We start from the raw sequence: 12,500 nt of genomic DNA, 5'->3' as shown, positions 1-12,500 counted from the left end.
CAAGCAAGCAAGCAAGCAAGCAAGGAAAGAAGGATGGAGAGGGAAGAGAGGAAAAGTAAAGTGGAGGAAGGAAACGAAAGGAGAGGAAACAGGACGAGGAAGAAGCAGAAACGGGAAGCGATGTGGAATGAAGTGAAAAAGGAAGAGAGAGAGAGAGAGAGAGAGAGAGAGAGAGAGAGAGAGAGAGAGAGGAGAAGAAAAGAAAAAAATGAGAGGGTAGAGGAGGGGAAGAGAGAGAAAAAGAGAGGGATATGTAAAAAGAAAGGAGAAAACAGAAACAGAAACATAAAAGAAAATACAAGAAGAAAGAAGACTGAATAAAGAAAGAAATAGAGGAGCGCGCGCGCGCGCGTGCGTGTGTGTGTGTGTGTGTGTGTGTGTGTGTGTGTGTGTGTGTGTGTGTGTGTGTGTGTGTGTGTGTGTGTGAGAGAGAGAGAGAGAGAGAGAGAGAGAGAGAGAGAGAGAGGGGGGGGGAAGCAGAAATATTGAAAGAGGGAAGAACGATGAAAAAGGGGAAGTGGAAGAGGAGGAGGAGGAAGGAGGAAGGAGGAAGAAGAAAGGAAAAGAAATGAAAAGGAAGAGAGAAGAGAGGAGGAGGAGGAGGAGCAGGTGATCAGTGAGAGTTATGACATTAGAGAGAGGGAGAGAAGGGAGGAAGAAATGGAGGAGAAAGAAGGAAAGAAAGAAGGAGGAAGAGAGGAAGGGAGGGAGGAAGAAAGGAAGAGCGGAAAGGGAGGAGGAAGAGAGGAAGGGGAGGAGGAGGAGAGGAAGTGGAGGAGGGAGAGAGGAACGATGAGAATGAAGAGGAGATCGGAAAAGAGGGAAATACGGGAAAAAAGGTTGGAGAAGGGGAAGGGGTGAGGAAAAAAGAAAGGGGAGAGAAGAAGGGAAGGGAAGGTAAATGCAAGAGAGAGAGAGAGAGAGAGAGAGAGGTAAGGAAAGGTGAGAATAAGGATGAGTGAGGGAAGAAGATTGAGAAGGAGGGGGCAGGAGAGGGGAGGAGGAAGGTAAGAAGATGAGGGGAAGAAGAGAAGAAGAAAAGGTGAGGGGAGGGAGCGAAAAAGAGAAGAGGGGAGTGAGGGGAGAGGCAAGGAAAGGAGGAAAATGGAGTCAGAGGGAGGGAGGAGAAGAGAAGGGAAGGGGACAGATTGAAGGAAGTAAAGATGGAGGGGGAAGAGAAGGAAAAAGGGAAGGGAGGAAGAGAAGAGAAGGGAAGAGATGTAAGGGAAGGGGAGGGAAGGGAAGATTAGAAGAGGTATAGGAAAGGAGGTAGAAGGAGAGAAGAATTGAGGGAAGTAGGAGAGGAAGAGAATGGTGGGCAGGAGGGGAAGAAGAGAATGGTGAGGAGGAGGAGAGGAAGGGAATGGATGGGAGGAGGAGAAGAGGAAGAGAATGAAGGGAAGGGGAGGAGGAGGAAGTGTAAGAGGAAGACAGCGAGTAGAAGAACAGAGGGTAGGCTACGCTAATTCCGACAACATTACTAAGACAGGATGATTGGGAGGAGGAGGAGGAGTGTCAAAGTAGGAATGATGATGATGATGATGATGATGATAATGATGATGGTGATGATGATGACGATGATAATGATTATGATGGTGATGGTGAACCGATCGATAATATTGATGATGATGATGATGACGATGATAATGATTATGATGGTGATGGTGAACCGATCGATAATATTGATGATGATGATGGTGACGATGATGATGGTGATGAAAAAGAAAGAAGCAGGAGGACGAGGAGGAAGAAAAAGAAGAGGACGAATGAAGAAAATAAAGAAAAAGATGAAGACGAGGAGAGTGAAGGTGAGGAGGTGGAGAAGAAGGAGGAGGAAGAAAGAATGTAAAAGTGAGCCATGCATAAGAATGAAGAGGGGGGAAGACGACTTAATGGAGAGAGAGAGAGAGAGAGAGAGAGAGAGAGAGAGAGAGAGAGAGAGAACGGAAAAGATAGTTGAGAAATAGAAGCCTGAAAAAATGATAAAAAATATAGTATTAAATATAGAGAAGAAACCATAACAAAAAAGCAGACTGAAAAGGAAGAATAACAAAGTGGAAAAGAAGTCAGGAGAGAGAGAGAGAGAGAGAGAGAGAGAGAGAGAGAGAGAGAGAGAGAGAGAGAGAGAGAGAGAGAAATAGAAGCACTTGGAGGCGACAGCAGTGGAAATATCGAAGAGTTGGAATAAATATCAAAATAAACATCCCACAGGTTCTTATAAACATTCCCTGATGCACCATAATATAAACACAATAAACATTTTGATCTTGGAGGGGACAGTGGTGGAAATATTGAAGCGTTGGAATAAATAAGAAAATAAACATCCCACAGTTCTTATACAAACCCACTGATGCACCAATGTCTTGAAAATATATATAAACACAAAAATCACTATAAACATTGATTTTGGAATGAATAGATAGATAGATAGAGAATAGATAGATGGATAGATAGATAGATAGATAGATAGATAGATAGATAGACAGATAGACAGACAGATAGACAGATAATTAGATAACCCACACGCTCAAAAAACTCACCGAGGCACCACCGTCAAGAAAGTATATAAACACAATAAACATTATAAAGATCGAGGAGGGAGTCGTGATAATGTCGAAGTCTTGGAATAAACATATCAACATTAACATCCCACTGACACATGAAAACACACACACACACACACACACACACACACACACACACACACACACACACACACACACACACACACACACACACACACACACACAAATGGACAACTCAGGAAAAGATATCAAAATAACAGTAAAAATAAAACAACGATAAAAACGGAACATATAAATAATAAATACTTTTTTTGTTGTTTTCTAAATGTATATGAAAAAATAATATCCCATATGCAATAATGAAAACTCACGCACATCTTAAGAAAACACACCTTCTGTATAAAACAACAATATATATTATTAACACAAAAAATCAAAACTTATATGACTGAGAAAAAAATGATAAAATATTCTTGGCGCCAAAGAAAAAAAAAATCATAAAATTAATATCATACAGCCTCTCAGAAAATTTATAAATGTATCAGCCAATTTTAGTGCAAGGTGGGGCATTCACCATCCACTCACTCGATGTAGTTCTGCTCTCTGGTGCCTGCCCTTTCCTCTCTTTCTTTCCTTCTTTCCTCTTCTGCCTTACTTTTCTTCTTTCTTTCCTCTTCCTTCAGTCTACGGGTCACTCTACACTGAGTGACAAGCCAATTAGTTTCCTGTGCACCAAGAAACCATTAACTACGCTGGGTGGTAACCATATAACCAAATTATGGCGCCTGGTGGTTAAGTGGGAAGTTAAGTCTCTCCATTCGGATTGAGCTTGTGCAGGGTTATACCCAAAGAGTGGCAGGGGTTTGATGCTCACGTAATGTCACTCAGGGATAAGTGAGGCTGGTCACTCTCATCTTAAAAGTCAGGACCAACTTGCCTTGCCCCGGACTCCTACACTCCTCATGGGACAACACTGGATTAGATGATGAATTAATGAAAAAATGAATCAGCCAATCGCTCTCTCTCTCTCTCTCTCTCTCTCTCTCTCTCTCTCTCTCTCTCATCTGCATCCGGAGCTTAGGGCTCTGGGGCTAGGCTACTCATACCCGACATTTAAGGTGGGGATAGCAAGACTCACTCGCCCCTGAATGGCATTATGCTAAGTCTACTAATACCAAGTCGGTTCACTTTCCATCAGAGCGCAGGGAGGAGTGGCTTGTGTGTGACGTCAGTAGGCTTAAGTAAAGGAAGTTAATAAAAGAGCAGACTCAAATTTAACATTTATAATAAGGGAAAACGAAGAAGGGGAAGAAGTGCGGACTCGTTTAACTCTGTAATATAGCAGTAGGTTCCCTCACACCCCTACACCTTCCATCATACCCCCACACCTTCCCTCACACCCCACACCTTACATCACACCCCCATACCTTCCCTCACATCCCCACACCTTCCTTCACACCCTCATATCCTTCCTCACACCCCCACACCTTCCTTCACACCCTCATATCCTCCCTCACACCTTCCTTCACACCCTCATATCCTCCCTCACACCTTCCTTCACACCCTCATATCCTCCCTCACACCTTCCTTCACACCCTCATATCCTCCCTCACACCTTCCTTCACACCCTCATATCCTCCCTCACACCTTCCTTCACACCCTCATATCCTCCCTCACACCCCCACACCTTCCCTCACTTCTCCACACTGAAAATGTGTCATGATCTGGTGAGCGGAACAAGCATCCACTCATCACCATGGTCAGGAGTCAACTGACTAGGGCTGGGCAAGAACCGGTTCCAGAACCGGTTCTAGCGATTCTGATGAGGTAAACTCGGAATCGATTCCCAACTTCGGAACCGGTTCCCAAGAAGCGGTTCCGCCAACTCTAATTTTTGATAATGAGAAGCATGTTTATTCAACATTTCCCAGTGGTTGGCATTATTATTTTTGATAAAGACGAAGAGACGCATATATGTTTATTCAATAATTCCCAATGGTTTCACTGTTTGGCATTATTATTTCCCAATGGTTGGCATTATCATTTTTGATAAAACTATGTTTTGGTAAATTCCGAAAAATAAATAAAGAGATATAATTGTAAATATCTATTATTTAATGCACCTACATCATATGCTGCCCTTCCCACCTGGCAAATTAAGACTTTACAATAGAAAGCAATTATGTCACTCAGCTACTTTTAGGAACCGGTTCTAGAACCGGTTCCAGAGATTCCTTTGGCACTGAGAATCGGAGCCGTCGGTTCCAATTTTAATGGTTCTTGCCCAGCCCTACAACTGACTCACTGAGCCGCGGTGTTCGTGCCAGTCGACATCATTCCGATGCTCCGCCCCCTGCGCCAGCGTGGAGCGGTCTTAGGAGCAAGTCATCCGACTTAGTGTCAGTAGGCTTAGGGCATTATGTACGCACTACAAGCCAGCCTTTCCTCAACTAATCTCCCATCCGGTTGGAGGGCCTTAACGCACTAGACCACCAGGCTTCATTTGGTTATATGGCTACCACCCAGAGTAGTAAATGACATGCTACAGGAAACCATTTGGCTTGTCACCCACTGTAGAGTAACTGGAGGGTAACTACATCGAGTGAGTGGATGGTGGATGCACTCACCTACGACAGTAAGAAGAAAATCGTTAGATAAATACCTGTGTCAACGGATCACTGCCTTGCCGTGGGAAAGACTGGGCATCCAAGTGATAGATGGGGCTATTGTGGTCAGCTGCCATACTAAACATGCTGACTGTAAGGTGGTAGAGAAAGTACACGTGATATATAGATAAATCAACAGAGACCAATGGATCTATGTATACAATAAATAAATTGGGTAACAAATAAGTAAATAAATAAATACATAAATGAATAATAATGATGAGGATGGTAATAATAATAATAATAATAATAATAATAATAATAATAATAACATTAATATAATATAAAAATAATAATAACATCAATAATAACAATAATAACAATAATAATAATAATAATAATAATAATAATAATAATAATAACAGTAATAGCAATAGCGGTTTAGCTTGAAATTTCTCGAAAGACATTACGATGTGTCTATGGCCCGTACTATCGTCGGTTAATAAGGAACGAGACGCTCCCACGTAGCGCCGGCCTTAAATGGACTTGTGTTTACTTGATGTGTTGTTATGTCGGGTTCCCCACTTGGACTTATCCAGCGCTACCAAATGAAACTTAATTAAATCTGATTAACTTAATTGGACTTAACGTAACTGAACTTAGTCTCCCATAGGAGAAGAATAGATAAAGAGTAAAGCAAGAAGTGGGGCGCGACACTACCATAGGCAGAGTGCTTGCCGGACGGATCCAATTGTGTGTGGCTTTAGACACTGCCACCCACTAGGTGTCTATAAAATGTCATAAATATCCAAAGGGAATTGACGGAAACATGAATTTTTGAAATTTTGCCCAATGTTAAACATAAAGATTCAACCCCCCACCCAGCCCAGGGCCTTTGACCGATTTTGATAAAAAACAAGAGGCTTCCAGGGTTTATGGATGTCTCTTCGGATTGTTTTTTCAGAACAATTGGCGTAAAACTGTGACCTGTAGAGTGCAGACAAACAAACAGACAAACAGACAAACATACGGAACTGAGTATCATGCTTGCCGAATCAAAAGATTCTGGCAAGCAACAAACCATGCAGACATGCACAAACACACAAACAAAGCAAACAAACAGATTCAGGCACACATGCCCTCAGCCTAAGCTACACACACACACACACACACACACACACACACACACACACACACACACAAACGCCACCACCACCAGTTCCAACAATGCGTGAAGCACATTATTAAACTTTTCTCATCATGGCTAGAGAGAGAGAGATTTAGAAAAAAAAAAACACGTAAAAAAAACTATTTTTTTTTTTTTTACTGTCATACAAAATGATATCATCGACACAATGTTAAAAAGCTACAATAAAAACAAGTAAAACTATTGTTTTTGTCGGTGCGGACGCAAGAGTATCATTGCTGGCACGATCCCTTGAGTTAAAAATCGGAATTGTCGTCATCAGCAGATAACAATTTTTTTTCTTTCTCTCTCTCTTTTTTTTTTTTTTGTAAGTTACTAAAACTGTCGATGCAGGAAATTCTGTCTTTCTGTGTGTTATTGTGTTTTGAGCTGTACATCTATCGGTGGATGTGGGGGTTAATTTCCTTCTGCATCTATCTTTGTGTTTATCTGTCAGCATATTTTTCATTCTACCTACCTACCGATACCTACCTACCTACCAACCTACCCGTATATCTATCTACCTATATATATATGTTACTGGACTCCTTTATCACTTAAAGGGTGGCCACAAACAAATCACCCCAGTTCGTCATATCCTCTGCCATTTGACTGCCCTCCCTCGAACTCACATTCCATCTCTCAATTCTCTCTCCATTCCATCCGTCCACCTCATCCTTGGTCTCTCCGTCTCCTCTCCTCCACCTCACTCACATAGACTCTCCTAGTCAGTCTCTTATTCTCCATTAACTGCACATGGACAAACATATCCACTTCAATACCACAACGTTCATTTACTACCTCCTTTTTCTATCTGTATCTGTCTGTCTGTCTATCTGTATCTGTGACTCTATCATTAGCTATATCCATTCAATACCACAACGTTCATTTACTACCTCCTTTGTCTATCTGTATCTATCTATCTATTTATCTGTCTGTCTGTCTGTATCTATGACTCTATCATTAGCTTATATATTCAGTTACTGTATTTATCTGTGTATCAGTCAGTCGCTGTCTGTCTTTCCGTCCATCCATCCATTCATTCATCAAACATTTACTCAGTCAATGGCTATTGTCTGCCTGTATATATCTCTGTCTATATCTTTATCTGTCTACCTAACTATCTCTTTATCTTTATCTCTTTTTGTCTGGCCATCCATCCATCCATTTATCCATTTAATAATACCTTTTCCACAGCGATTTACTTGTTTATTGCACCTTACTGCCCTCACCTATACTATATACACGTGACTCCTTCTGATGTCGCCTTTTTTTTTTTTTTTTTTTTTTTTTACACCTTGTCCCATTTTCTTGATAAGGGCTAAGGCGTTGCCCCTGGGTGGAGGACTAAGGGTTGGTGCGTGTTGCGCTTTATGCCCAGATGCCCTTCCTGATGTCTACCAAATGACCCTTGGGTGGACTCCGGCCTCCGACAAAGCGGAGCGCTCTAAACCACTGAGCCACGGCTGCCATACTGTGCTTTAATAAGGGAGAACAGGATATTAACCAGCCATATCCAAAAATATATCGCCAAGGAAGAGATGCTTGGGACATTCCTTAAGAGGAAGGGATTCTAGGGTTACTCAAACTAATTTTCTCCTTTTGTTTATCTACAAGTTATGTACAATTTATACACTAAGTCAAAGCAATCAACTGATTTGGTCCACTCTATGAACTCCAAGTTATGCAACTATTTTTTTATCTTACTCTACAATAAAACTATTAAATCATGCCACCTTACAATGGTAATCAATAATACAACTAAATTCCATTAAACAAGTAACAGTTCACGAATATTATTACTCGTCACTGAAGATAATACTCTCTCTTACTAAAATAAAACCAAGACTACTATGGTTAAACACAAGGTAATACTAAAGGTAATATTCCTTTACACATAGGGTAATACTAAGAACAATACTCTAGCACACCATCATCTCCTCTTTGCATTATTACTACTAGAACATTAATCTCTGTAACACTTTATTCTCGTATCACTTCACCTCAAGTTATTTCAATATATTTCTGCCAAATTAATATCACTCTTTAACACAATCATGTACCCTAACTCAATACTTCTCCATAAAGACACTTAACTTTTATATAATCTTTGTTCCTTTCACCATTGAGCAAATAAGTTAATTTAACAATCATACAAACTATCTGGCCCGTCCTGTTATACCCTACCACGAATCTACAGTATACTCTTAATATTTTTCACAGTGTATTTCACTTTCTTCTCTTTTCTTTTCTCTTTCCTTTTCTCAGTTCCACTTTCCTCTATGTTCTCTAACAAGAATATCTACTCACTGATACCGTAGAGTACCAAGACATCGCCAGTCTCATCGTCGTGGTAGGGTGCTCAGGCGGCCTTCTCGCTAAGATCTTCCCCCAGGTTCTTCTCGACTCTTTGCCCTCTCTGCCTCTACTGACTCCCAACCTTCTGCTTCTCCCTCAGGAAAAGTACAGCGGTCGGAAGTAGGCGTGCACTCTACATATCCTTCGTTCACTTCTCTCAGTGTTCTTAGTCGGGTCTGGTCCGCAACATTTTGAAACAATGTCCATTGTATAACGTTAATTCACACTAGACATTGCTACAGTTTTGGATCACTCTTCTCTTATCTCTGTATCCATTAAGGTATCCATTAGGTCGTATCTAGCTCTCCGTCAAATCTAATTAAGTATAGACAGTACAGGGCTGTTAGAGTACTGTGTGCCTCGGCACTCCCTCTTATTATTATTCATTGTTCATTCACTTTTTATTTTCATTCTTCATCATTCACTGATCTGCGGCTTCTTCCATCTTTTCAAGGTGCCGCAGGTAACGATATTCGTCACGTAATGTTTTTCGATATCCTTTACTGATTGTTGTGAATGACGTGGTTGTGGTATGGGTGGTTGTGGTCGGATGGTGGGTGATCTGATGGTGGGTGAGTCAGTCGCAGCCGCGTGTGCGTTCTCATCGAATGCCTGGTGTACGTCGTCATCACCATCATCAGCGTCGTCAGTACCGTCGTTGTCCTCCGTATTGCTGTAGTTGTTGCCGCAGCTTGCCGTGCGGCGACAGTAGTTTAATTTATTTGAGTGCGTGAGTGATTGCGTGCGTGCGTGTACCCCTGTGTAAGTGCGTGGGTTTGGGGGAGATTTTCCAAGAGGAAGCTGCACGGGTTACAGGATCGTATTTAAAGGACATTATATTTAGAATTAGATTAAGAGTTAAAGTTAGATTTAGAATTAGTCAGATACAATTAGAGCTAAAATTACAGTTAGAACTAGGGCTAAAATTAGAGTTAGAGTTAGTCAGGGTTAGAATTTATTGGAATTAGTGAAAATATTAATACTCTCAGGCCTGTATTTTCATCAGTTAAGGAGGCTTCCTAACACTTCTTCCATAGCGATTTATTTTCAAGCATGATTGGTTAATACCCTTCTGCAGGTATTGTACGTAAAGTTGGACGATATTAGAAGAATTTACATAACACGGAAGAGGACAGTATGGTGTTATAAACAAACTAAATTGCTTAGGAAAAAGTGTTAGGGAGCTTCTTTGAGAATATAAGTCTCAGACTCTTACATCAACTTTTAGCTAATTAAAATGGCCTGGGTATGTATTCTGGTTTGTTAAGGAGGCTCCCTAACACCTCCCCCTTAGCGATTTATTTTTGGATATGGATGGGTAATATCCCTTTGAACGTTATTTGTGCAGAGTATGGCGATATTGGAGGGATATATGTAACACAGGCGAGGACACCAAGATAAAAAAAAAAAAAAACTAAATTGCTTAGAAAAGAGTGTTAGGAAGCTTCCTTAACCAACGAGAATACGGAATCTGGTATAATTTAGACTATAAGAGGAAATTAAGGTATAGAAACTAAATCGCTTAGGAGAAAGTGTTGGGGAGCTTCCTTAACCGACGAGAATATGGATCCTGGTATGATCTGGAATATAAGAGGATAGTAAGGTACAATAAACAAATTAAATCGCTTAGGAAAAGGCGTTAGGGAGCTTTCAGACGAGAATACGGACTCCGGTATGATCTGGCATATAGGAGGTCAGTAAGGCATAATAAACAAACTATATCGGTTAGGAAAAAGTGTCAGGGAGCTTCCTGATGGTTCCTGTGACTCCCTCTAATCTGAACAAAATCATCTGTTGTGAGATGGATATATTAGAAAAAAACGAACTAAATAAGATGAAATGTTTATATACATATATATGTAGTGCAGCTCTCGGGTGTCTGCCCTTTCCTCTCCATCCTTCTTTCCTTCCATTCTCTTTTGTCTTTCTTTTCTTCATTCTTTCATTGTCCTTCTGTCTACGGATGACTTTACACTCCCTCTTCTGTCTTTCTTTCCTTCATTCTTTCCAATTCCTTCAGCCAGTGGGTGACTCTACACTGAGTGACAAATCAAATGGTTTCCTGTGCACCAGGAAACCATTTACTACGCTGGGTGGTAACCATATAACCAAATTTTGGTGCCCGGTGGTTTATTGGGTAACTATTGCGCTCCAATCGGATTGAGCCGGTGAAGATTTATATCCAAGGGATGGTTGGGGTTGATTGCTCATGTAATGCCACTCAGGGATGACTGAGGCTGGTCGCTCTCATCTTAAATGTCGGGACCAACTGCCTAGCCCCGGGCTCCTACGCTTCTTATGGGGCAATGTAGGATTGGACGATGGATGGATGGATGGATGGATATATATATATATATATATATATATATATATATATATATATATATTAAGAAAAAATAGTATGTGTTCGATTTTGGTGTAGGTGTTGAGAGAGAGAGAGAGAGAGAGAGAGAGAGAGAGAGAGAGAGAGAGAGAGAGAGAGAGAGAGTTGATAAAATTAAAGAGAGAGGTTTTATGCCCGCCGTAATGGGGAAGGACTGAAAGCAGTATATCAAAAGCGGTAGATTAATGAAGGTTTCAGTCGTTGTGCTTTAAGAGAGAGAAAGAGAGAGAGAAAGAGAGAGAGAGAGACTGATTCAGAAGCACTAAATTAATGAATCCTGTGTTCATGTGTGTGTGTGTGTGTGTGTGTGTGTGTGTGTGTGTGTGTGTGTGTGAGCTTTGCCTACCTAAAAGAAGTACCTACATATTGTCATTTATATAACATTCCTCACCAACAAATAGTTATCAGTCTCTCTCTCTCTCTCTCTCTCTCTCTCTCTCTCTCTCTCTCTCTAATATATTACGTAAGGTATTTTCTCCTTAGGAAATATGAGCAAGAAGTACCAGCAAAAATAAACAAGATCTATTTATCATCAGAGTAAAGAGATTAATGATGCTGAAATGAAGAGAAATCTTTGCCTCTCCTCCTCCTCTTCCTATTCCTCCTTCTCCTCCTCTTCTTCCTCTTCTCCCTCCTCCTCCTCCGTCGGGTTCACAGGTCGGCATATTGAGCTGTAAAATCCTGAACTGAACTTCTTTTCCATCTTCTTTTCCCCTGTGACGTGATTGACGTCGCTCAGTTTTGACATCCACATCCTTCTGTCAGACTGGTCAAATTCCAAATGCCGCTATAGATTCCGTAACATCTCTTCTTGAGCAACTTATTATTTAGAGGAGCCTTAGTCTGAGGTTGGAGAGTATGCTTTGTAACTATACTCTTCGTCCTCTAACCTGGCCAAGATTTTCATTCTTTGGCAGCTTATTTCACGTCGATCAGTGGCAAAGATAGTACTGCTGCTCTACACCCTCTCCATTTAACTTCTTCGTGACTAGCATGATAGTCTAGTGTAAATATATTCTTACAACTCAGTATGTATGAGAGAGACGTGGTAATTTTAGGCCATGTTAGGGTAAAAAGAGTACAATTTAATCAACCCTTCAGTCAGACTACACATGGCCATCACCTGAGCTAAAAGGGGTTAGGGAGAGACTTTAAATATATAAATCTCTTCAGTATGGTGACTTTTTCTCGGTTTATTTTCGTTACCCCGGATGATCTGAATCCTCTCTCTCTCTCTCTCTCTCTCTTAAACGTCACTTTTTTTTTTTCTATAACTCTCTACTCATTTCTGTCCAGCTCTCTAATACTCATCTTTCCAAATAAATTTTTTTTCTGTAGAACTTTCTAATGCTACTCTCTCTCTCTCTCTCTCTCTCTCTCTCTCTCAGCTGATGTGTTAGATTCATCCTTCTTGCATTTCGAATGACCATTTTTAAAACAGT

Source organism: Coenobita brevimanus, chromosome 116, assembly GCF_032717465.1.
Source record: "Coenobita brevimanus isolate Jiangsu-jjx chromosome 116, ASM3271746v2, whole genome shotgun sequence".
NCBI lineage: Eukaryota > Metazoa > Arthropoda > Malacostraca > Decapoda > Coenobitidae > Coenobita > Coenobita brevimanus.
This window is presented reverse-complemented; position numbering follows the sequence as displayed.